This window comes from Diadema antillarum, unplaced genomic scaffold (genome assembly GCF_040938485.1).
Source record: "Diadema antillarum isolate AM-2024a unplaced genomic scaffold, OU_Dant_1.0 seq00000475_RagTag, whole genome shotgun sequence".
NCBI lineage: Eukaryota > Metazoa > Echinodermata > Echinoidea > Diadematoida > Diadematidae > Diadema > Diadema antillarum.
Window position 1 is genome coordinate 480,590 of NW_027271442.1, and position 25,740 is coordinate 506,329.

At 36.4% G+C, this 25,740-nt stretch overlaps 1 long non-coding RNA gene across 1 annotated transcript; it reads left to right on the plus strand.

Annotated features, from left to right (window-relative positions):
- Positions 1 to 4,148: 4,148 nt before the first annotated feature.
- Positions 4,149 to 25,319, plus strand: LOC139733420 (uncharacterized). Its single transcript, XR_011711088.1, has 4 exons — positions 4,149 to 6,624; positions 7,139 to 7,447; positions 23,822 to 23,950; positions 24,968 to 25,319. It is a non-coding gene; the product is annotated as an uncharacterized lncRNA (long non-coding RNA).
- The last annotated feature ends 421 nt before the right edge of the window (positions 25,320 to 25,740 follow it).

The window sequence follows — 25,740 nt, forward strand, 5'->3', positions numbered from 1 at the left end:
AAAATTTGGAAATGACACCCGTAGGTGTTAATTTAACACCATAAATGAGCACCGAAAATCTAACACCAGCTCGGTGTTCACTACCTAACACCGGACTTTTTGCAGTGTTTCTTATATAAATTCACCCCAAATTTATGTATAAGTACATTAATGACATAAACTGACAATAAAGTAATTTTCTCTACTTTTATTTTTTATCAAATCAAATCAAAATCACATTACTTACACACAATTGGCAACAATTTGAAAAAAGACAAGAGAAACACTTTTTCATTCAAGTAATCTTTATTTCATACATCATATGATCATCACACACATCAGTGAAATTATATATACTAACTCCTATATCAGAATATTCTAAGCATTTTTTTTATTCATTATATATATTTTGAGAAAAAAAAACGGCTACGATATAACAATAACGTGTGTTGTGCTTTCAATGAAAGTCAAATATTCGAAATGTGTTCATGAGGGACAATCAAGCAATCACCAAAACAAAAAAGGAACTGTTTTGTTGGCATGTTTTTTTGTATTTTTTTCTTTCTTTTTCTCAATTCTAGTATCCATTTCATCTATTCAAAAGCTTGCCTTCAGTGGGTTGTAAATTCAATGTGCAGACAGGCAACTATCTTTTGATGCAATGTGTTGAACTTTTCACAGATCTTAGAAATTATCAAACTTATTTGATCATACATGTATTGCATGCGCCATGTTAAACTTCAAATTAATGCCTTAAAAGGAGTCAGGATTATAGAAATGTTTGAAAACATGTTTGATAATCTATTATAATAAGAGTTCATCGAACGCATTACCAGCTGCTTCAAATGCATTCTCGTCACATGTTCAAGAATATTTTGCCTGGTTTGCCATGGGGAAATAAACGGATGAGAGGGATTGATACGACTAAGATAAGTTTATTTCTCTCTTCTTATTTTCTACACGATCAGCATAAGAATCAAGTCCGTAATTTATATCTGAAAAATACTAATATGCACGGATACATGCATTCACGCTCGTGAACGCATTTAGTATTTCATTTCATTTCATTTCATTTATTTCATTCCTTCTTTCTTTTTCAGCAAACATAACACGAAATGAATCGGAAGATATAACATAGGCATGTATTCGACTTTACATGGTAGATAATGGTAAACAAATACGAAATTATACATGCATACCGGCAAAATACAAAGTTATGTTTGGAGAAAATAAAAAAGAAAGAACTGAGAGGTTCACTGAGAAGCATGCTTGTAAATTGTGAACCACTCAAAGGATTCTTGTGAATACATTAAACTTTTTTTTTTTTTACAAAGACAGAACAAGACAGTAGAAACACAACGACATTACATGACTTTACAGTAGGGTATACCATGACAGTAATAAAACACAAAAGAATAATGGAAAGAAAGGAGAGAAAGAAAAGGAAATGAAAGTAAAAGCCAACACGCTGAACATCGGGATCAGAAGAGGGAATTGAGATGCTTCAGGTCGATCAGCCGAGCAAAGTTTGTACAAATAAGATAATGTAAAAAATACACAATGATGAAATCAATGATTGACGATGAACCCTTAGGCTGTAAAGACCAGCTAAGTAATGCATCGTATATATCTTAATATGAGTTCAACAAAAAAAAAATAACTTACGCTTAAACGAATTCAAAGAAAAAGCATTTTTTATATCACAACTTAAAGAATTTCAAAATCTAGGGCCTGTGTATATGAATGTATTTTGAACCAATAACGTTCTCAGAAGGGATAAATGAAACTTATTTGATCGCCTGGTGGGATAATTATGAAAATATTGATTTCGTGGAAACATGGAATGAAAAATGCTGGGAAGTGCATTTGTGTTATAATTAAACATAAACTGACCCAGCTGAAAGAAAAACAAATCTTTAATGTTTAAAATCTTATATCTAACAAATAATGGATCTGCATGGGAACGTGGAGAAACGCCACAAATAATACGAAGTGCCTTTTTTTGTAATAACAATAATCTATCTAATAAAGTTTGATGGGCAATACCCCATGCTAAGATTCCATGATTTGAATAAGGTAATATTAATGAAAAATACAACGTCAGCAGAGAAGACAACGGGATATGAAATTTAAGTCTATTAAATATACCAATATTACGCGAAATTATTTTACTAATATTAATAATTTGATGCTTCCACGAAAGTTTATCGTCCACTGTAATACCGAGAAATTTGTATGAGATACACGCTCTAAGTGAATATGAGTGCATGCATTTTAAGGGTCTGCATGTGAAAGTTGTTCCATGTATCCGTGCAGACATCTATTGCGCCTGATGGCTATCATATCTGGTATCGTGTACATTTAATGGAGGAAGTAGAGTGAGATTATTCACGTCAAGGAATCTGATGAGGATGACAAAAGTCAACAAAAACCGGCAATATGACGAGCAGTGAAAACAAGACCAGTGCGACATGAGATGAAACATCATGTCAATAGACAGTGAGAAATAGTGTAGAATGTTTGATGGAGCATGATCTAGGACTGACAGGCAGTGTTTTGCTTCCCATCATAACGTAACTCGTCCATTTTCACAATCGGGGCAGTAATGTCACTTTAATATTTCTCACCAAATTTTAACCGTATTTTGTGTATGACTCTTTCTCCAATATTTTTCTTTCATCGTTCTTATTTAATGGAATAAACGGCTCATGTTATTTTCTTAGATATGTACAAACGTAGTACAATAGAGAGTTTGACACCCAATTCTGAGAACGAATGACAATTTGCCCTCAAAATCTGTTACATTGCATTAAATAACATCCATTTCATATTGAGCGGGCTATGATATGTTCTTTTTTATATTTTTTTTCAGATCGACACATTTCGTTGTAACTCTCTACTGTGCTTGATAGCTGTAACTTTCTTTTAGGTTTGAACATGTTGTTTTGAAAACTTAATTCTTAAACTTGAGTCAAATGCAAAGAAATTGTATTTGTATGAAGCAAAGATCAATTTGCTTTACTTTAATTTTTATATTTGTACATAAATAATCTATGGAAACATTGATCAGCGTTACATATTTCGAATTACGTTTGGCCTAAAGTAACATATTCATCGATAAATTGAAAGTGAAATATATTTTGATATGAAGTATGTTGTCGATATGTAAGTCGCTGACAGCCTTCACTAAAGTCTAAGATGAAGAGATCATGAAATGAGAATCCATCTGAAGTAAAATGTAAGGCCAAGATCCCATTCAAAGAAAAATCGTGTCAGCTTGTGAAGCAGGAAACCGAATGACTCATCACGTTACGCGGATGAATCTTGTAAATTTTGTAATGTAAGATGTTTCTTTTATATGCACAAACCTTCCCCTGACTCATATAGAAGACAGATATTTTGACTGTAGGGACCACCGAAGTAGATTTGATACGATTTTCGTGGTAAACGCTCGAGGGGGAGAGGTTTATGTCTGGATATTAGGAAACCTTATAACTTTTAAACTAAGAAATTGCCATTCATCAGACAGATACTTGAGAGTAGGTGTACGGAAATAAATACATCAATTTATACTTTCGTTCCTGTTTGAAATACTGATATCAATATGTAGCAAAATAATATTATCGACGCCTCGTAAAGCCTTGTAAATCGAACATAACGATTTTGTATTTGGTAGGTCTTTTATTGTCTCTCTCTCCTGTTAATTCGTCTTACCATTGACTAACTGATATATTGATTAATTGATTGATTTTCTGGTTGTTGTTGTTGTTGTTTTCCAACAAGGCTTTCATACCATACAGGAATCTACTCACAATGATTGGCAGACGAGTGTTGGTGCAAGTCGGTCTTCTTTTCATAAACATTCACCTCGTTGGTAAGAGAAAAATCATTTAAGACTTGGATAATCTCTTCACCTTCATTATTGTGCACTTTTCGTTTTGATACGTGTTTCTGTGGACAATTACAAAGTCTGAATTAACAGGGTGGGAATATATGCTGCAACTTGATAATCATAACGCTGAGTGAAAATTCAAGAGCGGGCATGAAACTTCTCAAACTCAATAACACACTGTTTCATTTAGTTGGAACATTTTGATGTATATTACATTATTACGTCAATTGCGTTGTTAATTCTATTCTATTCCATGTATCCTTATATCCGTACATGATACAATCATGTTGTTACCCTGTGTAATATTTCAGACTGTGAATAACGGACGTATTATTCAGGCGTAGAAGTCATTTCTCTCGATTTTGTCAAGTTTGATTCTATTGGGATCTATCAGTCAATCTTCCTGTATTTCATTTGCAGCTGGAATGACTTTGAACCTCGAGGTACCCTCGCATCTCCGGGATAGCCGTGAAGTCACCGCAGTTTGCACAGGAAATAATGTCTCAGACTCGGCTGTACCTACATGGTTTTTGGATGGCGTCCAAATCACAGACGGCGTCATCACAGACGGCTTCACAACCACCACAGAAATCTTTGTGGAAAATGAAGTTCAACCCGAATGCGCTAGATAGAATGGTGACTTTTGAGGCAATGGTTTTTGAAATATGTCATTTTTAGAACGATAAGATGCCCTCTGGACAAACTTGATGGCGCAATTCCTGAAAGCAAACTTTTCGAACGAGCTTGACAATTAAGACTTTTAGGCCTCAGTTTTGATGAAAATATCTGCTCCTTGCTTCTGTGTATTTACATCTGGGTGCAATGTAACATCAGAATTAAGTAGACGTGATGTAAGAGTTGGATTGATGTGCTCCTTGTTATAGCATGATAAAGTAACACACACACACACACACACACCCATATGTATATATCTCAACTGCTGAATGATGATGAAGTCCATCATTCAATGCGCAAGGATGACGGAGGCACGTGTTGCAATCTACACAAGAGAGAAACAAATGTCAAATAATTTGTTTTTTCTGCCTTTTTTTATTCAACTGAATTTTAGAGGCATTTTGGCAGATGCAGAAATAGACCTTTTTTTAAATTTAAAGTAAATTACAATATGAAAATTCAAAGCGGATATAGGGAAAGCCTCAGAATTGAATCTGCTAACCCAGACGGAAGTCACCTTTCACCTAGTGCGATACCCTCGATTGATATGCGTTCATTTATTCCACAAATAGTGTTTGTCTTTCACTTAACATGATTTCTAGAAAAGGAGAAATACTTCTTCTACCCATACACATGAGCTGGAGGCGAAGATTTGACACATATTAGGTCTAATTGAGTGTAAGATTCAGCTCCCACATATGACACTCGAGAAGATTGAAAAGGAGGAAACTTTACAGACTCTCAGCGGACACTCTAATACTCGGTTCGGGTGTGTGCTTAAACTGACGGCAAAAATATTCAAAGAAACAGATAAATGCAACCAAGCCTATGATGAGATCGCCTTGAATGTAAAGAAGTTTAGAATGTGGTACATTAACTTGTAAGACTAAACAAATGTTGAATAAAATAGCCGTCATTGGTGTTGTGAGGCATTCAGTTTCTGCCCATTTCTTATAAAGGTTAGAATTAACATTGTTGTACCAGCCAAGACTCGAAATCTTGAGGTTGCAAAGAGTGGCCGTTGCAGAATTTGAAATAATACAAAATAATATAGTCAAATCTTACAAATAATATGCTTTTTTGTATAACATATATGTAATCTACTGTAAGTAAACGGAATGTTCACATTGTCGAAATGAGCATAGATCAAAGATTCAAGTCGCACTTACGGCAAAGGTAAAAGCATTGGAGTTTGAAAGCGGAAGTGAACTTTCACCTGCAATAATCAGTAATCACAGAAATATGGGTTTTAATACCCTTTAAGGTTAGAATTTTCTTCTTCTATAGAGAGTTCTAGGGTTGGAATACTAGTTGATCTTACCTGCGTTGCAGCAGCCGTGTAGTTGGGGGTTTATGAGTATTTTTTTTCCACTCCACAAACTCCGAGATAGAACTTGCTAAAAGAGCAAAGTGCCTCGTGATATAACGTCCTCTCTACGACTGGGTTTAGGAGGACCGCATTATAATTGTCTTTGCTCAATTATACACTGTGATGCCGTCCATGTGCAAATATGACACTGAATATAAAACTGACAAATATTGATTGTTTTAGCAATGAAAGTTTATAAAAGAACTGTCCTCTTGATCGTATTTTCCGGTTTATTATTCTGTTAATTCCAGCCATAGAAAATGTTTGATGTATCAATTTTTGTACCACATTATTACGGCAGGCTTGGCAGAAGAAAGAGTGCATCATTTGTAATGATGAGAAGTATTTCGGAGAAGAGTGTTGAAACATGTTTCCTGAAAAGTACTTCTTTTTTACGGACAGGGCTGAATTCCTGAACGACGGAAATGACAGTTGACTTTTCTACATAAGTTTAGGATAATAACATGGCGCTACTAACCATTGTTGCTTTTTCTCAGTAAATTATTGTTGGGGACAGATCTCAACTTTTCCCCTTTATCAACATTCCGTAGGAAATCGTCATTCAAAAATCTATGAGACGATGATGTCTTCTGGAATGGATGGCCAGCAACACTGACTGACAAAAGCAGACCAAGTTCGAGAGTACAGCGGCCACACTAAAATCATTGCGACTGTAACACTTACTCAAGAACTTGCCCCGGCTATGCGGGTGAGTACACGCGGATTTATATCCTGACAACGTTCCAAAACGCACACTTAACATGAAGGGCAAAATGAAACAGAAATATTTGATCTTGCATCAGCGTCAACATTAAAGCTTTTCGTCCTCTTTTCTTGTTAAAAGAAATAATTGAAAAATATTATTATTAGTAATATTTACTACTATAATTATTGTTATTATTATTACAAATACTAACAATAGCAAATATTAACAGAAACTTAGCTCATATACTTTTCCGAAGATTTCGACAGCAATCATTCATTAAATGTAAAATAATATTAACATAGAATAATTGTAATCCACATACCTGATCACACACTTGCCTTTGTATCGACTGTTTTCCAATGCAGACATGTGTAACTGAATTCAAAACTGTAACTGAATTCAAAACTAAGGGATAGTACAGTACAATAATACATCACATTGAATTGCGTATGTGTGGATTTTCGTTTATAATATAATACGATATTATGTAATAAGATATTTTTCTTATAAAATACAGTAAGGCTAGCTGGTGGATCAAGCGGAAGGGAGGGCCGAGTGGAGATATCGTGTAACGGACAGTGGGGCACGGTTTGTGACGATTGTTGGAGTATCAACGAAGCGCACGTGGTGTGTAGAGAGCTCGGCTACCCATCGGCCTCAGCTCGTTATACTGAAGCCTATGTCGGGGAGGGATCTGGACCAATCTGGCTTGACCCAATCAGATGTGATGGAACCGAACAATCTCTGTTGCAATGTCGGCGTGCGTACTGGGGATGCCATAACTGTGTACATGGTGAAGACGCTGGAGTGAGGTGTGAGGGAGACAGTAAGTTTAATCCATTAATCTACGGAAGTAAGACTCGTAAGCAGACAGAATAACGCTCCATTCTATTCTTTATCTAAGGCAGGGACGTCACGGAGGGGGGAGGGGGTGCGTTCGGCGCGAACGCACCTTTCAGAACCTAATATATATATATACATATAATATATATATATATATATATATATATATATATATATATATATATACATATATATATATATATATATATATATATATATATATACTAGGTGTTTCAAAAAACATTTCCCACTTTTGATCCTTAATAATTCATAAACTATATATCAAATAACACTGTCATTGATATGAGTAATAGCTGAATAGTGTACAATTTGGTTGAAGGTGGTTTGAATATGAAAACGTAAATCAGTTTCATGAAATCCATGATTAATTTCACAGTTAGGTTTCAGATTTTGCTCTATTTTCAACCCTCTGTACAAAATTTCACTTTGCACAGGAGTCAATGGGTGTGTATGTGAGTGTGTGGTTAACACCCTGACAATGGTCCTAAACAATGGTTAGGGTTTGAATGCTTCATTATTTATTCATGAGAAATTCCACTATCACAACTAGTCTTTATTCAGCCTCTGGCAGTAGGCATATCTGTGTAAAGTCAAACGCCTGCCGATACTGTCGTTGAGTGGCGACAGTGCTCTCCCTACTATTGAAAAACGAAATTACAATGAATACCTTCTGTTCTATCGTAAACATGGTGACAGGAAGCAAAGAAAATCAATTAGAGTATACACTTGTGTAAATGGAGCCTTAGATAAATCTACCGTGAAACATATCGCCGCAATGATAAATGCTGCTGAAGTCTTTACCAAAAATGATTTCTTTTTATCAAAAAGCGAAAAATTTGTCAGACTATTTAATTAGTAGGCAGTTGTATTAAAATGAGGAACTTTAGATCATTTATGCTTATTTATATCCCAAATTTAGTGATATGTGAAGCAAAAATTGAAAATGATTGTCAGCTGGAATGGAATGTGGTGTTTGCAAGCACATGGAAACGTGTGCTTCCTTTTTCCATGTGCATGCAGTTTACCCTTTACCGTGCATGAATCCAGACTAACAGTGCAAAGGGCAATCCACATGAATTATTGATTAAGCATTCATGTGCCTGGGAGCACGAGACTGACGCCTAGTCAACAGGTGGTTCAGGCATGTCCATTGTTCAGGGTCATTGTCAGCACACACTCACATACACATCATTGGTTCCTGTGCAAGGTTCAATTTTTGTACAGAGGGTTAAAATTTGACCAAAATCTGAAACCTTACTTCAAAATCAATCTTAGATTTAATGAAACTGATTTATGCTTTCACATTCAAATCACCTCCAACCAAATTGTACACTATTCAGCTATCATTTATATGAATGACAGTTTTATCGGATGAATAGTTTCTGAGCTATTAATGATCAAAACTTACGCGTGTAGGAAATTTTTTTGAAACACCTAGTATATATATATATATATATATATATATATATATATATATATATATTCATATATATATACATATATATATATATATATATATATATATACATATATATATAGAACTTTGAGCAAAGAAAACGGTTTTTCATCGGGATGAAAACCCATTTTCTTTGCTCAAAGTTCTCACTATTTATTATTATTTGTTTCTGGTCAATTTTCCCTCTCTTGTTTCAATATATATATATATATATATATATATATATATATACCCTTTAAAAAGGTTCGGAAATCTGAGTTTGATAAGTCATTTCTCATTTTTCTTAGAAATGATTCATTTGTGCTTAGTAACACACAAAGACTGTTTAATTCTTTTTAACATGATACCACACTTGTTATGATTATCGTATACATACAGGTGCAGTGCTTTAATACAAATATCAGGTAAAGTCAGAATTGAAAAGCTGCAAAATGGCCCAATTTTTTACGTTCTTAATGGAGTTTCCTCGTTATGAGTGAGTTCCCCATTGTTTCTTTGGTGTAACATTAACATTTTTATTTAGTGAAACATGTATACGTTCAACCAAACAGATAAACGAACACACACACACGCACACGCACACACACACTCACAAACTCAAACGATCATGACTCAAAACATTTTATCTCAGAACCCTGCCACATTAACCACAACAAAGACATGAATAAGTGAAATTGCATGGTCTTGGTTTTATTGGAGCTTTATCTTTATGTTGTTATTTTTGTCTTTACTTTATGCTTACTTTGTGTTTTTATATTGTCAATGAACATGATCGGGGGTCAGTATCTGGTGGACGACCCAAGTGCTTGCACCACTGCTAGGCACCATGCCCTAATGCTGTTGATTAACTTCGTGATTCGCTGATGAAGAATGACGTTCCACTCGTCAAATAGTATACCTGACAGAGTCCTGCCAATGTCTTGCATTTGTGACCCTCTTCCCCACAGCTAGGTCAAGTTGATCCCAAAGATGTTCTATGGGGTTGAGGTCAGGGCTGCATGCAGGCCAGTCCATTCTTCATAGTGATGCCCTTTCTCTCTCGAGAAAGTCGCGCAAGGCTCGCTATATGTGGTCTTGCGTTGTCATCTTTTTGAAACATTTCAGCTTGAATTTGCCCTTTGGCGCGGGATTTTTGAACGTTGCTTACACGTTGCATGATGTACAACCATTAAAACTTGATGAACTATCACAATTGCGTGGCATGACACCACTGAAAACTTGAATGTGAAGTTAAGATGTCTATTTCAATTTGCCTCTATGGCTGACCATGCCAGCTGAGAACAAAAGACATTACACAAAAGAACATGTTCTCTATTCATTCTTCACGACCATTCTCATTTATAAGGACCATTCTTGTTCATTTTGCAACTTTTCAATGCAGACCTTGTCAGACACTTTTGAGTATAGCCCTTTACTTGATAGCATAATCATAATGAGTAGGATTTAATTTGAAAAACAATTTATTTCCGTATAAAAACAACAACAAAGCAATAATCGTACAGTCATTTTTGTGGCGTCAAATTAACTCAGAAAGTGTCAAATTTGACTCGGAAATGGGGTCAGTTAGGTGCAAAATGACACGGATTTCCGAATCAAAAGATCACAATTTCACTCTGATACGGTGTCGTTTCCCGCATTGTAAGTAACCCATTTTGGTGTAGTAATGACTCGGATTTGGTGTGCACTTTTCTAGAGGAATGCGGAATGGAGGAATACATAGGAGTTTTCATTAGTGAGCACCCACCTCATTCACAACACTCATATAAAGAATTGCCTGAAACATGGTCTAAACTGTCAGTTTTATTTGGGGCAAAGTGAACTTTCGATACGGACACATTGACTGGTAATGACGTAGTCATAGGCGGCCGCACGGCAGCTCGTACCTTTTGAACGTAGCCCTGGGCTATATGCTATATATTTAGACCATGTTTCAGGCAATCATTTATATGAGTGTTGTGAATGAGGTGGGTACTCACCGATGAACCTCCATTCCGCATTCCTCTAGAAAAGTGCACACAAAATTGTCCATCTTGAAGACAAAACTTTGCAAGACATCCCGCGGCCGCGGTGGATCGTCGAGAAATGACGCTCCTTTTTTTCGCGGGGGTAATACGTCACATAGGACACATGACATGTTTTGTCCAATTGTAGCGCGCGTATGTCATGTACACCACGCTGGGTATTTCTGATGTGACTCTGCGCAGGTGTAAAAAGTCCGATATCCAAAATGATACTCGGATTTGAGTCAGAAGTACACGGTTGCTGTTAAATTTACACGGATCGGAGTGATTTTTTTTTATCTCGGATTCAGAGTTGAAATTTTGACTCGGAAGAAATAAGAGTGCAGGGGACGAGCAATATAATGAATAATTTGTTTTACAAATTTCGAATTAAGACCATCATAACCACATAAAAAATTACAAATCATGTCTTTCACAATTATATTTCAAATATTTCCGACTCATTGGTAGGACAGAAGAAAATGGAAACTGATATTTTCGAGCTAAAGTAATCTGTAAAACGCCTCGGACAACTTTGAATGTTTTTTTTTAAGATTGAGATTCCTACATTTGCAAAATACTGGGTAAAAACATTCGGTATTTCTCTATGATTTGCAATTTTTTGACCACAAATTTCAATAAAAGGTGGCAATTCAGATTTGCTACTTCTCCCCAAAATCTCATTTACAATTTTCCATATCTAACAAAGGTTCGATTTACTTCTTTCAATCAAACTTGCAAAATAAAGTCGTTTAGAATCATATTGAATTTGTTCCTATATCGTTTATACACAACTTCATTCTTACGTGAAGGAACATGAATATGTTTGTAATATAACCTTTGTCTTCTATTAATTGACTTTGACATTTCTTTTGTTACCCACGACTTTCTTATATTATATTTTGGTCTTCTTGAGTGATGCACTCTGCATGAGTAACATGGTTATCACAAATTTTGGTGAATGTCTCAAGAAAAATAATCTTACGAGGAGTTAACATCCCTCTCATTTTCAATAAATGACTAATTGAGTGAGCATTATTCCCGAGAGAGCTCTTTCATATGAAAAACTTTCATACAGTGGTTTTTGATCATGACTTTCAATCCTGTACTGATGTTGGTGCTGTTTGTCAAATTGTGTGAATTGAAACATTGGTAAGTGGTCAGAAACATCAGAAAAAGAACCCCTGGAGTCGTTGGTTTATCAACAACGTTGGTAAATATGTTGTCAACACAAGTGTATGATCTCGCTGCTAACCTGTAGGTTTAGTGATAAGTGGGTACAAACCTTGCGAGTACATTACGCTAATGAATTCACTTGTACATGAACTCACAGAGTATTTAAGTATGTCGAAGTTGAAATCCCCAACAATGTAACATAATATGTTTTCCATGGCAATAGCTTTCAAAGACTTTTCTAGCATACCATTAAAATCACCAGGGTTCGAATTTCGGGCTCTGTATACCACACCAATCATATCTTTCTTTAAGTGCTTCATATCAATTTTAATAAATAAAGTATCTGTATGTTCGTTGCAAAACACCAAATTTTTCCTTTTCTTCTTTCCTTAAACACGCATTTAGATTCCCAAAAGAGACAAACCCCTCCTCCTCTTCTTCCTTCACGTGATCTGTGTAACAAACAATAATCTGGTATATTGTAAAGGGAGGACACATTCGAGTTGAACCAAGTCTCAGTGAAAGCATAATTAGAAAATTTATGGCAAAGGCTATTCAGATAGTCGGCTAAACATATGTGCTTCGCATTTGTCATCTGAGCATTCAAATGAAATAGGGAGGACACAGCCTCGTTTTGACATTTTAGAAATTTGTGATTGAAAGTGTCTTTGAATTAATAATTGCATGGACTTTCTAGATTATTAGTTTGGAACATTATCATCACTATTCATGCCATACACTTTTAAAACGTGGGAGTCAATACCTGATTCAAATCACTGCTAGAGTAGTGAAGAAAAAAAGGGAATAATTTTCGGTGAAAATCATCATCTTCAAGAATGTGGTTAAATGGCAATTAGTTTTGAGATACGAGGAGGACAAAATATAAAATTTCGGGTTTAAGTGAAGCGAACAGCTTGACATGTAGCATATCTCATGACATTGCTTTCCGCACAATTCACATACACATATTTTGTGATTCGACCTTACGGTGTTTGAACAAAAAGTACACTTCATACATAACATAACATTTGTACAGTAAATAACACATAACAAGTTGCCGAGAATGATTAATACGGATATTACAAAATCAAAACTTCACAAGTTCAGTTAACAAAACGCGTACGGAGTCATTTATATTTGTGGGAATAATTATGTAGTATACATGTCAGTTCTCATAGTAAATGATTTTGCTGGTGGTGTTCATGTTTTACATGCTTTTATAATACGTTATACATCTCATATAGTATGCAATTAAAGTCCTGCATAGAATAGGACTGGCCAATTATAATTATAGGTCAATTATAGGTCAATTATAGGTCAATTTTCCACTGTATTATCAGATATTCTTCAAAAATTCAATGATGCGTTCTGCCAGCATTGCTGCTTTTTCTCAGTCCACATTCACATTTGAATTTCGATTCTTTTACAATATGTGTGTCAGCGGAAGGGTCAAGATATGACGAGATAAGAATATCCCTCCTTGTATCTGTAGAATGTATTTGTAGAAATTTGAAAGAGTAATTGCGAAGGAGTGTTGTAAGTAAATAATTAGGTAATGGGTTTAAAGCTTAGCATGTTTTTCTTTGTTTCTTTGTTTCTTTGTTTACTTGATGGTTTGTGTTGTTGTTGTTGTTTTACTTGTATGGTATATCACGCATATTAGTCCGGGAGCCAGCGGGGGTCAGCCTAGCTGAAAAGGTTACCAATTTTTATGTATACAGCAATTTAGTACATATGCCCCTAAGTATGGAAATGCACGTCTGGCTGGTCATCGGTGGTGGGTGTGGCCAGGAGGGCCAAAAAAAGGACCCCTCAAAATTAGGCTAGCCTAGCTGGAAAAGTAACCCCATGAAAACAACTGGAACTTGTTCGTTACACTTACAGGATAAATGAATGACCATTGCCAGACGTTTTAAGTGGTGGGGGGTAGCCGCCAGACGCTCTTAAAGGCCCAACTCCAGCTAGGCTAGCCTAGCTGAAAAAGTAACCTCATGAAAACCACTGGAACTTGTTCGTTACACTTACAGGATAAATGAATGACCATTGCCAGACGTTTTAAGTGGTGGGGGGTAGCCGCCAGACGCCCTTAAAGACTCAAATTTTTCCAGCTAGGCTAGCCTAGCTGAAAAAGTAACCTCATGAAACCAACTGGAACTTGTTCGTTACACTTACAGGATAAATGAATGACCATTGCCAGACGTTTTAAGTGGTGGGGGGTAGCCGCCAGACGCCCTCAAAGACCCAACTTTTTCCAGCTAGGCTAGCCTAGCTGAAAAAGTAACCTAATGAAACCCACTGGAACTTGTTCGTTACACTTACAGGATAAATGAATGACCATTGCCAGACATTTTAAGTGGTGGGGGTAGCCGCCAGACGCCCTTAAAGACCCAACTTTTTCCAGCTAGGCTAGCCTAGCTGAAAATATAACCTAATGAAACCCACTGGTGGAACTTGTTATTTACACTTACAGGATATATGCATGGCCGTTGCCAGACGTTTTAAGAAGTGGGGGGGGGGGGGAGGGTAGCCGCCAGATGCCCTCAAAGACCCAATTTTACCAGCTGGACTATAGCCCTGACTGGAAAAGTAACCTCCTGAAACCCACTGGAACTTGTTCTATGTTTGTATCTCACCTGATAAACACTGTCGACATAGTATTCTGGTGTTCTTTCAATAACTTTCCACACCTTTGAGCTATATGACCACCAAATTCACTCCTCAGATCATCTAATGATTGCTGTCAAGTGTTAATATTGGTGAAGTCCGACTACGACAACAGTCAAAAAGTCAATGAACTAGGCCTATGCCATTTGGAAATCTCTGTAATCACAAAGTCGATACGTGGACGAGACATCACTTCGCTTTTGCCTTGTTAGATGGTGAATATTTGTAAGCTTCCGTTTCTAATTCATACAGCACCAGCATACATATCTGAGAATAGCGGTAAAGAAGATTAGAGTCTTTGTCAACAAGTGCAAAATTAAATTCTGTGCCTTATTTGCTAAACAAATGTGGTAGGAGGACAACGACCTGTTAGGCAATATGGCGGACCAATAGCTCTATATTATTAGTGTTATAGAATAAATGACAATGATGTAGTTCTGAAGCATACTATTCATTAAATGCTTTTGCAATGACTCAATGTATACTTTTAATCGAACTAAGTATATATCCATGACTTGCTCATGAATTACGGCAGAACGATTCGGTGAGGAAAGTTTTCTGTCATGTCATTACGGAAGAAGTAAACGTGTCAATATTTTGCTATTTGTTTCATAATTATTTCTTAAGTGGTTAAATGTATTTTTCTGAAACATTTTTTCTTTTATATAATACCTACGTTGCATCCAAATGCCTATTGAAAAAATGCGGGCCATGTATTCAAAGATCAAAGATCATAGGTTAATGGAAGTAGGGCATACATTGTACAACATTTCACTAAGTTGTTGGTGTTTTTGTTTTTGTTTTTGTTTTGTTTTTGTTTTGTTTTTTTTTTTTTTTTGGGGGGGCATGATTCAAAGTGTCCTAAAACCTTGTATAATACATGCAGGCCCTATTTAGTTTTGTAGTCACGACTCTTACTATGTATGATGCCAAACTCTTCCCGCTCATACAAATGCAGCCGTTTCAGGGAAATAATTATGATGATTGGTAATGCTGAAGTGGTTCATAACATTCCATTGATACTATGTATAGAACAGAAAGTGAATTTGACAATGGTATATGATATCCGCAATTTACTCTTTGACAGGTTCTATCATCCGATTAACAGTGTATAAATTGAATATACAGTAGTCCCCTATTCAGTAACTACAGGTTAAGTTAGATAAGCTGCATTCATTTTGCACGCGACCATGGCGTTATAGCCAAAGATGATTGAATTCTGTAAATCTCTGTGTGCCTGCACAGGATTGGAAAACGAAACAACTTTCTGTGTATAGAACAACGAAACAGAAACTGGTGCATGCATTATTCTCAGTCACTTTGTTATGCATAATGATGGTTTGCTCATTGCAGTTCCGGAATCTCAGCTCGAGGGACTCGAATTGATCCCAAATCAGTCGGCATGCGTGTATCACCCAAAACAATATCTGAACACAATTGTAACTGCAGTCCTCCATAGTCTGTATTGGGTGCCGATAAGGGCTGGTATCAAGTTTGATTTTCATATTATTTCAAGTTTCAAGTTTATTTCATATTTCCATTTCTCAGTGATGGGATCACAAAATGATTGACAATAAAACAAAAGTACAAAACATATACAACCATATCTTATGTTTGAAGAAAAAAAGACAAACTAACATTACACACAAATATAAATGGTCATTTTCATCTGAGGATATCACAAATAAATGTCAGAAATATGATGGGGCCTACATAAAAGCAATGACGCTTGTAAAAACTGTAGGTTCCCGAATTTATAGGCGTGAAATTATACGGAGAACGGACATGTTTATCTCGACCAACTTAAATTGTACCAGTGCAAAATCAGTATTAAAAACGAACTATCGAACCACATGAATACTTTAGTATCGCTTAAACGAGACTGTACATATTTCGCCGTGTTCACACACACACACACACACACACACACACACACACACACACACACACACACACAAAGTGCTATAACGGTATCGTCAAATAACTTGGAGCTGCAGACAAAGACAAAAGACTGGGGGTATTAAAAAAAAGAATGTTGCTAAGAGCCGGGTAGTGTGTATCCACTAAGTAATAGCCGTTTTAGTTTGCGTTTGAAGGTGAATAAGGATAAGGAAGAAGTAATATCTTGAGGGAGGTCATTCCAGTATCTGGGTCCAGTAAACATAATTGTTTTCTTTGCAAAAATAGTGCGAGTACGGGGAAGGTGATAGGCGTCACTCTGACGAGTGGGGTAGCAATGAATAGAGCGATTTCTTTTGAACATGTGAATAAAAACGGATGGTAATTTATTAGTTGTTAGTTTATACATGAAAATTCCAAGATTATAATAAAATAGGTCTGGAATTTTCAGAATTCTGTTTAGATGAAAAAAACAGTTGGTATGAGTAAAATATCCGGCGTGGTTTATAATTCTTATTGCTCGCTTTTGAATGCGAAGAAGGGAATCTAATAGTAAATTGATTGCGTTCCCCCACGCCAAAATTCCATAATTAAAGTGTGGAGATATTAAAGAAGAATATATACTCTGCAAAATATAAACAGGGAACAAATGTTTAAGCTTGTTTAAAATTCCAATATTTCTGGACAAAATTTTACTTACTAAATTAATATGAGTTTTCCAGGATAATTCTCGGTCAATCCAAAGCCCTAAAAATTTTGCGTTATTGACCTGCGTTAAACATATATCATTTATTTTGATCTCATGTGGGACAACATTCAAAGAATTACTGAATACCATATAATAAGTTTTTTCTATATTCAGGGATAATTTGTTGGCGTAAATCCAGGATTGCACAGACCTAAGCTCAATATTCATCATATCAATTAATGTATTGGGGTCTCGATGAGAACAAAACAAACTTGTGTCATCAGCAAAACAAATAAATGATAAAATTGGCGATGATTTTTGAAGGTCATTTATGTATAAAATAAATAAAAGTGGGCCCAAGAGGGAGCCCTGTGGGACTCCACATGAGATAAGTTTTAACTGCGAATCATAGCCGTTAATGTTAACAAAGTGCTTTCTATCAGTTAAGTAACTCTTAAACCATTCGAGAGGTGGCCCGCGAATTCCATAATGATACAGTTTAGAAAATAAAATTTCGTGATCTATCGTATCAAAAGCTTTAGAGAAATCAAGAAAAACTCCAATTGTATGCTCAAAATTATCTATAGCATGAGCTACCTTGTCTATAAAAGTGAGTAAAGCATGGGTTGTATTATAATGTTTTCTGAAACCAAACTGAGAATCTGATAAAATATTATGATTTGTGAGAAATTTCAATAATCGCGTGTAAACTAACCTTTCAGTACAGTAACTTGTATTTAAATGTTTTCATCGAAATGCCCGTATACGGTATGCGTATCTCAGTTAACTCTTTAAACCATAGTTGTAATCTACGTGCCAAGAATCTCATGTTTTCAATAAACGTGAACTCCAAGACATGTCGTGATAAGGACTTTAAGACAATTGGCATCGTCATTATAAAACGAATTCCCATTTTACAAGACACGTTTTAGATTTTAGATAGAAATATGGATTCGTTTAAATGCATACAAACAGCTTCTTAAATCCTCTTACATTTTGTTTTTAAGATATGATGTATACTTTAGAAGTGTAAGAAGCATGCTCGTGTTTTAGAGGCTTTGAGTACTGGTAAGAAGCATATGTTATTCTTATATATTATGTGAATAAGTACGCATTCAAGAACGTTTTGAATAAAACGTATCCAGACAACTGCATATCATATTTTCACCTCTTCCTTCATGCAGATGTATACTCTTGCCGAGAAGGTTATCTGTTTGATAGATATAGTGCTCACCTTATTGAAAAGGTAATTGGGAAAATTTTTGGTTTCAGTATAATACTCGAACACAACTAAGTTAACTTTTACATTAACATTTTCACAACTCACAAATTCCACACGCACACACATTTCATGATTCACAAGATCCAAGTTACTCTAATCCTATTTACTTTGCAGAGTGCAACAACAACATAAGTTATATACTGAGCAAATAGGCTTACATCAGTTCGCACTATTCAAGGTTTAGAGTAGTTAAGGAACTAAATCGTACCCGATTATGTGATGCTAAGTTGCACCTTGAGATGATGGGCAATATTGTCCCTATAAAGGAGCAGGCATTGACACTGACTTGCTCCTTTAAAGGAGCAATTTTACAGCAGTCATGGAGCAAATAAGCACCACATAGGTGCAACATCATACCAATAAGGTACAAGAATGCACCCTCAAGAGAGGGTACATTCTTGCATCCTTCGGGCGTAAAGTTGCACCTAAAGGTACGAGGTTGCGCCTTTTTCAAGGGGGCAAAGTTGCTCCCGAGGGTGTAACTTTCACCCTTTCTTGCGGGTACAAAGTAGCACCCAAAGTTCCAAGACTGCACCCTCAAAACAAGGCACAATCTTGGAACTTTGGGTGTTTCCTTGCACCCTCACGAAAGGATGTAAAGTTGCACCAAGATGTAAAGGCTACACGGGGTGCAAAGGTGCGCCGAAAGGTAAAGGGTGCAAGATCGCACCCTCAAGAAAAGGTGCAACTTAGCACCACTTAGTGTGGGTGGAAAGATGCACCCTCAAGAAGAGGTGCAATCTAGCACCACGTAGTGTGGGTGGAAAGATGTACCCAAGGGAACATTTTCGCACCCTCAATAAAGGGTTCAACTTTGCACCCTCTCTGCAGTATTATTTTATACACACGTGATTTCCTTGTTCCTGTGAGCTACGTTTAATATGAGCGTGACCCAGCATTAGACACGTGTCAAGCCTTTGCAGACACAGAATTTTTTTCTTCATATTGTTTAAAGGTCATTATAAAACAAATTTAAATATATATTTATTTCTTTTAAGTTAAGAGGAGCAAATGTGGAGATCATGACCTGTGATACATGTTACGGGAAGTCTATATTTTTATGTGTACTCGTTTTTTTCAACTACAAGGAATTACCTGTGAGCTAATTGGATAAAGAAGCTGAGCATTCCTTTTTTTTTTTTTTTTCATCAGTTAATGTCAGTGCTGGTGTATTATTCTTGAAAAGTTGGCATCTAAATGTCCTCCAAACCAAGTACTTACTGTATAAAATTATATTCCTGTAAGTTACGTTTCTTATGAGCATGACAGATCTGTAGACACGTGTCATAGTGGTTACAAACACTAAGTTTCCTTTGCTTTCATCGTTATCAAGAAGCGATTTTGAACAATTTCAGATGTTCTGGTTTTTTCAATTTCGTTACGAGAAGGCAATAATGATTTCATGTAAAACATGTTAAGGAAAGTTGATAGTTTGGTTATTTTATCAATACTCATCTTCGTCTTCTCAACAAGAAGATGATAGACATGAGCTCATTTGCTAAAGAAGTTGAAGGATGTTTAATTGCTGGTAGCCACGTAGGGGCTTTTATCATAACATTTTGCATCTTAATCCCTCGAAACTAAGTACATGCAGTATTAGTTTATAGATAACATAATATTTTTGTTGTTGCTGTGAGCTTATTCATATGAATTTTAGACATGTTTCTCATATGTTTCTGTCATATGCTTTACTGAAGAACAGCAAATGTTGAGCTTATTGGCAAGAGAGGTTGATCATTACTTTACATTTAAGTTCATTGAAGTGCCGGAGCATAAACTTGTCTTGAAATATTAGCATCCAAAACCCTCCAAACCCAAAACGTGCAATACTAGATACGACAGGAATTCCTTGTTGTTGTGAGTTATGTTTCTTAAAAACACTGATATTTTCTGCTTTTGCAATGTACTATGTTCAAAAACACTCTTAAACAATTTTCAGATTTCGTTTCTTTCTTAAGAGAAGAAAACGGTGAGGTCATGTGAAGCATGTTCCTGTAAGTTTTATTTCGTTAATAATTTTTCTTTACCCATCTCCTCAACCGTAAGGTGATACGGTACCTAAAAAGTCACAGGCCAAAGGTGTTGAGCTTTACTTCCCCTTTTTAAAGTAAATTTAAGAGCTGGGGAATTATTTTCAAAAAGTTGGCATTTTAAGCTATGTACACCGAGGACGAGTCTTACTGAATGGATTTCTTGTTGCAGTAGAATTGTATTTTTTATGAGCTTGATGGAGTATTAGACAATTATATAAAGTGTTTGCAAAAACTGTTAATGTATTCCCTTTTGCTAATGTCCAAAGAGTTCATTTGCCAAGTTTTAATTGTCTTTTGTTTTAATCATCAGGGGTTTGTTTTATCATGGTCATAGAGGAAAGAAACTTAATTATAAAAAAAGCCTTCATATAAGAAGAGATACTGACAATTTCATCAAAAGTTGTGATTTTCAACATTTCCAAAATGCAATTGATTAATATTTCTCCCCAGGGCACAGAAAGAAAGTAGTTTTTGGTCTTGTTTTTTTTTTTTTTTTTTTCACGTCAGTATGTTATAATACCCGCGGGTTTACGCCCATCCCACCAATTTCCATCCGGATACTGTATCCGGCCCTGTTTTTTGTTTTTTGTTTGTTTTTTATTTTTGTTTTACACTGCAAAGAAAATGAGAACACTGATGTTTGAGAAAAATCCCGACATGTTTGATTGGGGCAATTCTTTTTTGATGTATATTATTTTTTCCAAATAAGGTTTTTGGTTATTACTGAGGACACATACAGATACCTATTTCTTCTACCAAAACCACAGCACTGTATATTCTCATATTTCTACAGTAATTCGTCTCAACACTTGCCCTATTGATATTTCAAAGCATGTTTCCCTGTGCGCTCAAGAAACTCCCCCATTAAAGGAGACCTCCGGGTGATTCTCAGATTTTTACATTTGTACAACTATGAATTAGTTATACTGAGGACAGAGTTTCAGAATTTGTGATAATTGGGATGAAGAATAAGAATATTTTCAAAAAATACAACAAATTGCAATGAAAAAGGATGATGACATGGGAGAGTCACCATAAGAATGCATGAGTTGGGGCTCAAGGAAGCAGAACAAAAGAATAAGGCATGCATAGATTATAGACAGGTGAACTCGCAAGCAAGCGGTATTGTTATGGAATTACACTGCTATCATTTCTGAAATATATGACCTTATAGCTGGTAAAATTGGGTCTTTGAGAGCGTCTGGGGGCTACGCCCCACCACTTAAAGCGTCTGGCAACTGTCATGCATTTATTCTGTAAGTGTAAGAACAAGTTCCAGTGGGTTTCATGGGGTTACTTTCCTAATTTTCAGCTAGGCTAGCCTAGCTGGTAAGAGTTTGGTCTTTGGGGCGTCTGGCGGCTATTGTCTGGCAACAATCATTCAATTATCCTTTGAGTGTATCACAAGAACAAGTTCCAGTGGGTTTCAGGAGGTTATTTTTCCAGCTATACATAGGCTAGTCTAGCTGGTAAAATTGGGTCTTTGAGGGCGTCTGGCGGCTACCCCCCCCCCCCCCCCCCCCCCACCATTTAAAACGTCTGGCAACGGTCATGCATATATCATGTAAGTGTTAAGAACAAGTTCCAGTGGGTTTCACAAGGTTACTTGTTCAGCTAGGCAAGCCTAGCTGGAAAAAAGTTTGGTCTTTAAGGGCGTCTGGCGGCTACCCCCCACCGCTTAAAACGTCTGGCAATGGTCATTCATTTATCCTGTAAGTGTAACGAACAAGTTCCAGTGGGTTACATTAGGTTACTTTTTCAGCTAGGCTAGCCTAGCTGGAAAAATTTGGGTCTTTAAGGGCGTCTGGCGGCTACCCCCCACCGCTTAAAACGTCTGGCAATGGTCATTCATTTATCCTGTAAGTGTAACGAACAAGTTCCAGTGGGTTACATTAGGTTACTTTTTCAGCTAGGCTAGCCTAGCTGGAAAAATTTGGGTCTTTAAGAGCGTCTGGCGGCTACCCCCCACCACTTAAAACGTCTGGCAATAGTCATTCATTTATCCTGTAAGTGTAACGAACAAATTCCAGTGGGTTTCATGAGGTTACTTTTTCAGCTAGGCTAGCCTAGCTGGAAAAATTTGGGTCTTTAAGGGCGTCTGGCGGCTACCCCCCACCACTTAAAACGTCTGGCAATGGTCATTCATTTATCCTGTAAGTGTAACGAACAAGTTCCAGTGGTTTTCATGAGGTTACTTTTTCAGCTAGGCTAGCCTAGCTGGAGTTGGGCCTTTAAGAGCGTCTGGCGGCTACCCCCCACCACTTAAAACGTCTGGCAATGGTCATTCATTTATCCTGTAGGTGTAACGAACAAGTTCCAGTGGTTTTCATGGGGTTACTTTTCCAGCTAGGCTAGCCTAATTTTGAGGGGTCCTTTTTGTGGCCCTCCTGGCCACACCCACCACCGATGACCAGCCAGACGTGCATTTCCATACCCAGGGGCATATGTACTAAATTGCTATACACATAAAAATTGGTAACCTTTTCAGCTAGGCTGACCCCCGCTGGCTCCCGGACTATATGCCTATCATTGAACCAGACTCATGTGAAGCAAGTGCAACATTGAGTAAAATAGAGAAACTGTTATAACGCGATCATATACCTATACGTAAAAACTTACTCATGGTGCTGATATGTTGATGGAGCTACAAAGCGCAAGGATGTAGAAATAAAAGGAAAGTTACTGGGTGGGGATGTGGAGGAGAATAATCCTTCCGACTGTACAAAAAAAAAACCCCACTATTTCATTAGGAAAGTAATGTTCATGAACCATTGTTTACTTTTATCTGTTTTTATTGTCATTGCGTCTTCGGTCACTTTGGATTTTTTTTTCAATGTATGTATTCTGTCTTTTTTTAAGTTACATTATACAAGAAAACCTGCTTCAAAAATACGACAAAATCAATATCCAGTATCAATGATTATATTCCTGTATAATTGAAAAACTGGTGTGATTCTGTTAGATGACAATTCTTAAAGTTTTTTTTTTTTTCCAGTGAACATCTTGGCCAATGAGATTGCGATCTGTGTCTACAGGATGCGGTGAACTACGGGGGTCATCAAGTTACAGCAACTTTGAAGTATCAAAATAATGACCAGTTTATTATCATTCTGAATGATCTCTATTGCTTTTATAAAGGAACTGCCAATGTAGCTACATACACCTTTAGGAGCGAGTTAACCTTGAATCCAACCGTGGCTGATCATGGGAGAGTGCTTCAGTGCAGCGTTCTTAGCAGTGAACTGTCAAGAACGTTACAGGTCCAATGTAAGTTTGTTTCTCTTAAAACAATTAAGTAATGGAAAATATTGAGTCAGAAATTTTGTGATGATATGTTAACCCCAGTAAGGATTTGCTCTTTTGAATATGCATTTTAGAGGAGAAGGTCGGTTTTTACGCTACTTTATGATACTGTTTACAGTTTTAGTAGACAAGCTATCAAGTTTTAAAATTCAGAGCAAACAAAAATCTTTCTATTTCGTATTACTCATTTAACAGTAAAGCCATCACGTACGAAAATACCAAACACAACGGCGACACAACGGAGACAAATCTCCACCCCTGGCATTTACATGGGAAAAGCCGACTTCGTAGCATCCCATCCTTCCATCTAAAAATAGAAAAATAACAAGCAATGTCGGCCATTTCCTGCAATTTTAACGAATAGCATCTCTGTTGCTGATGTCTCGGCCTACGGCTTTCCAAGCAAGTTCAGTAGGGTTCATATCTGGCAAACAAGATGGACATAACAACTGCCCACATCCTATTCATAAAGACATTATTTTTGCTAATCAGTCCGATACTCGCCCTGGAATACCTGGTGCAGTGTGGACATCAATGATAAGAGGAATGACAATCAGACTGTTCTTATAATCCACAGGAGCATAGTTTCTTAATTAACCTGCTTTCGGTTGAGTTTCTGTTTTCAAATTTAAACTCATAGAAATCAACATATAATTTATCAAATTGAAGAGTGCTAACGCTTTTAAAGGCGATTATCCTTTTTTTCCCCCCTAAATAACAAGCAGATTGCATGTTAATCATCGTGGAAACTTAAATGTTTAACGAAACTTCATCCATTTATTTCCTAAAGACGATACTACCCCTGGTATGTTAGTGGACAGAATTCTCTGGTGTTACAGTCAGGACTCAGAGTGAAATTTCACCGTAGCATTGTGTTGTTGTTGTTGTTGTTGTTGTTGTTGTTGTTGTTGTTGTTGTTGTTGTTGTTGTTGTTGTTGAAATGTTTCGGCACTCCCTTAATATCTGTTCCTGCCTTTACAGATCCGATAACTGGTCTTCGTCGAGGAGTTCTTCAGCGGTCGTCGACCATGTACGTCCTGCTTGTCATCGTACTCTTCCTGTCGTTGTTGACCTGTGCGATAGTGATAATCAAGAGGAAAGAGCGACCACTCTCTTGTAAAAATTAAAGGCCTTGTAATACATTCCATCTTCTTCTTTTTTTTTTTTTTTACTCTGCTGCGTCTACTGAGAAAAGCTGAACTTTGGTCTTCAATCTTCGCTTCTTAAATCGAAACAGGAATTGTAACCGTTCTTGTTTATTTTTTCTTTCTTTTATAATGAGATACTTTTTAAGGTTGCCTTCATGTGTTTTCATTGAACGATTCATTATTTTTTCTGTCATTCTGATCCTACTTATTTCAACATCACAGATTTACATATTATGTAAGACAGGAAGTTTCGATTACTTTATTGCAAATGTAGATTTCATACGATTAGCTTGGTTTCGTAAATATGTTTCATTTCCAACTTGTTTTACATATTTTCTCAATGCTTCTGAACGAAAACAAAGGGAAAATAAATGAACAAAAAGCTGAAATGTACCAAACTATCCTTTTTTTTTCATATTGCTGGTATCGGTGTTATTTTTTTTTCGACCTCTTAAGGTAATATTTGTTAGTAACACTGACATTTTAGGCCCATGTCGAATGTGCTTACATGGGCGGCGCTACTTTTTTGTTTTGTTTTTGTTTCTGATTTTGTTTGTTTGTTTTTTATTGTTTTTATTGTTCCATATTCCACATTTCAACAAATAC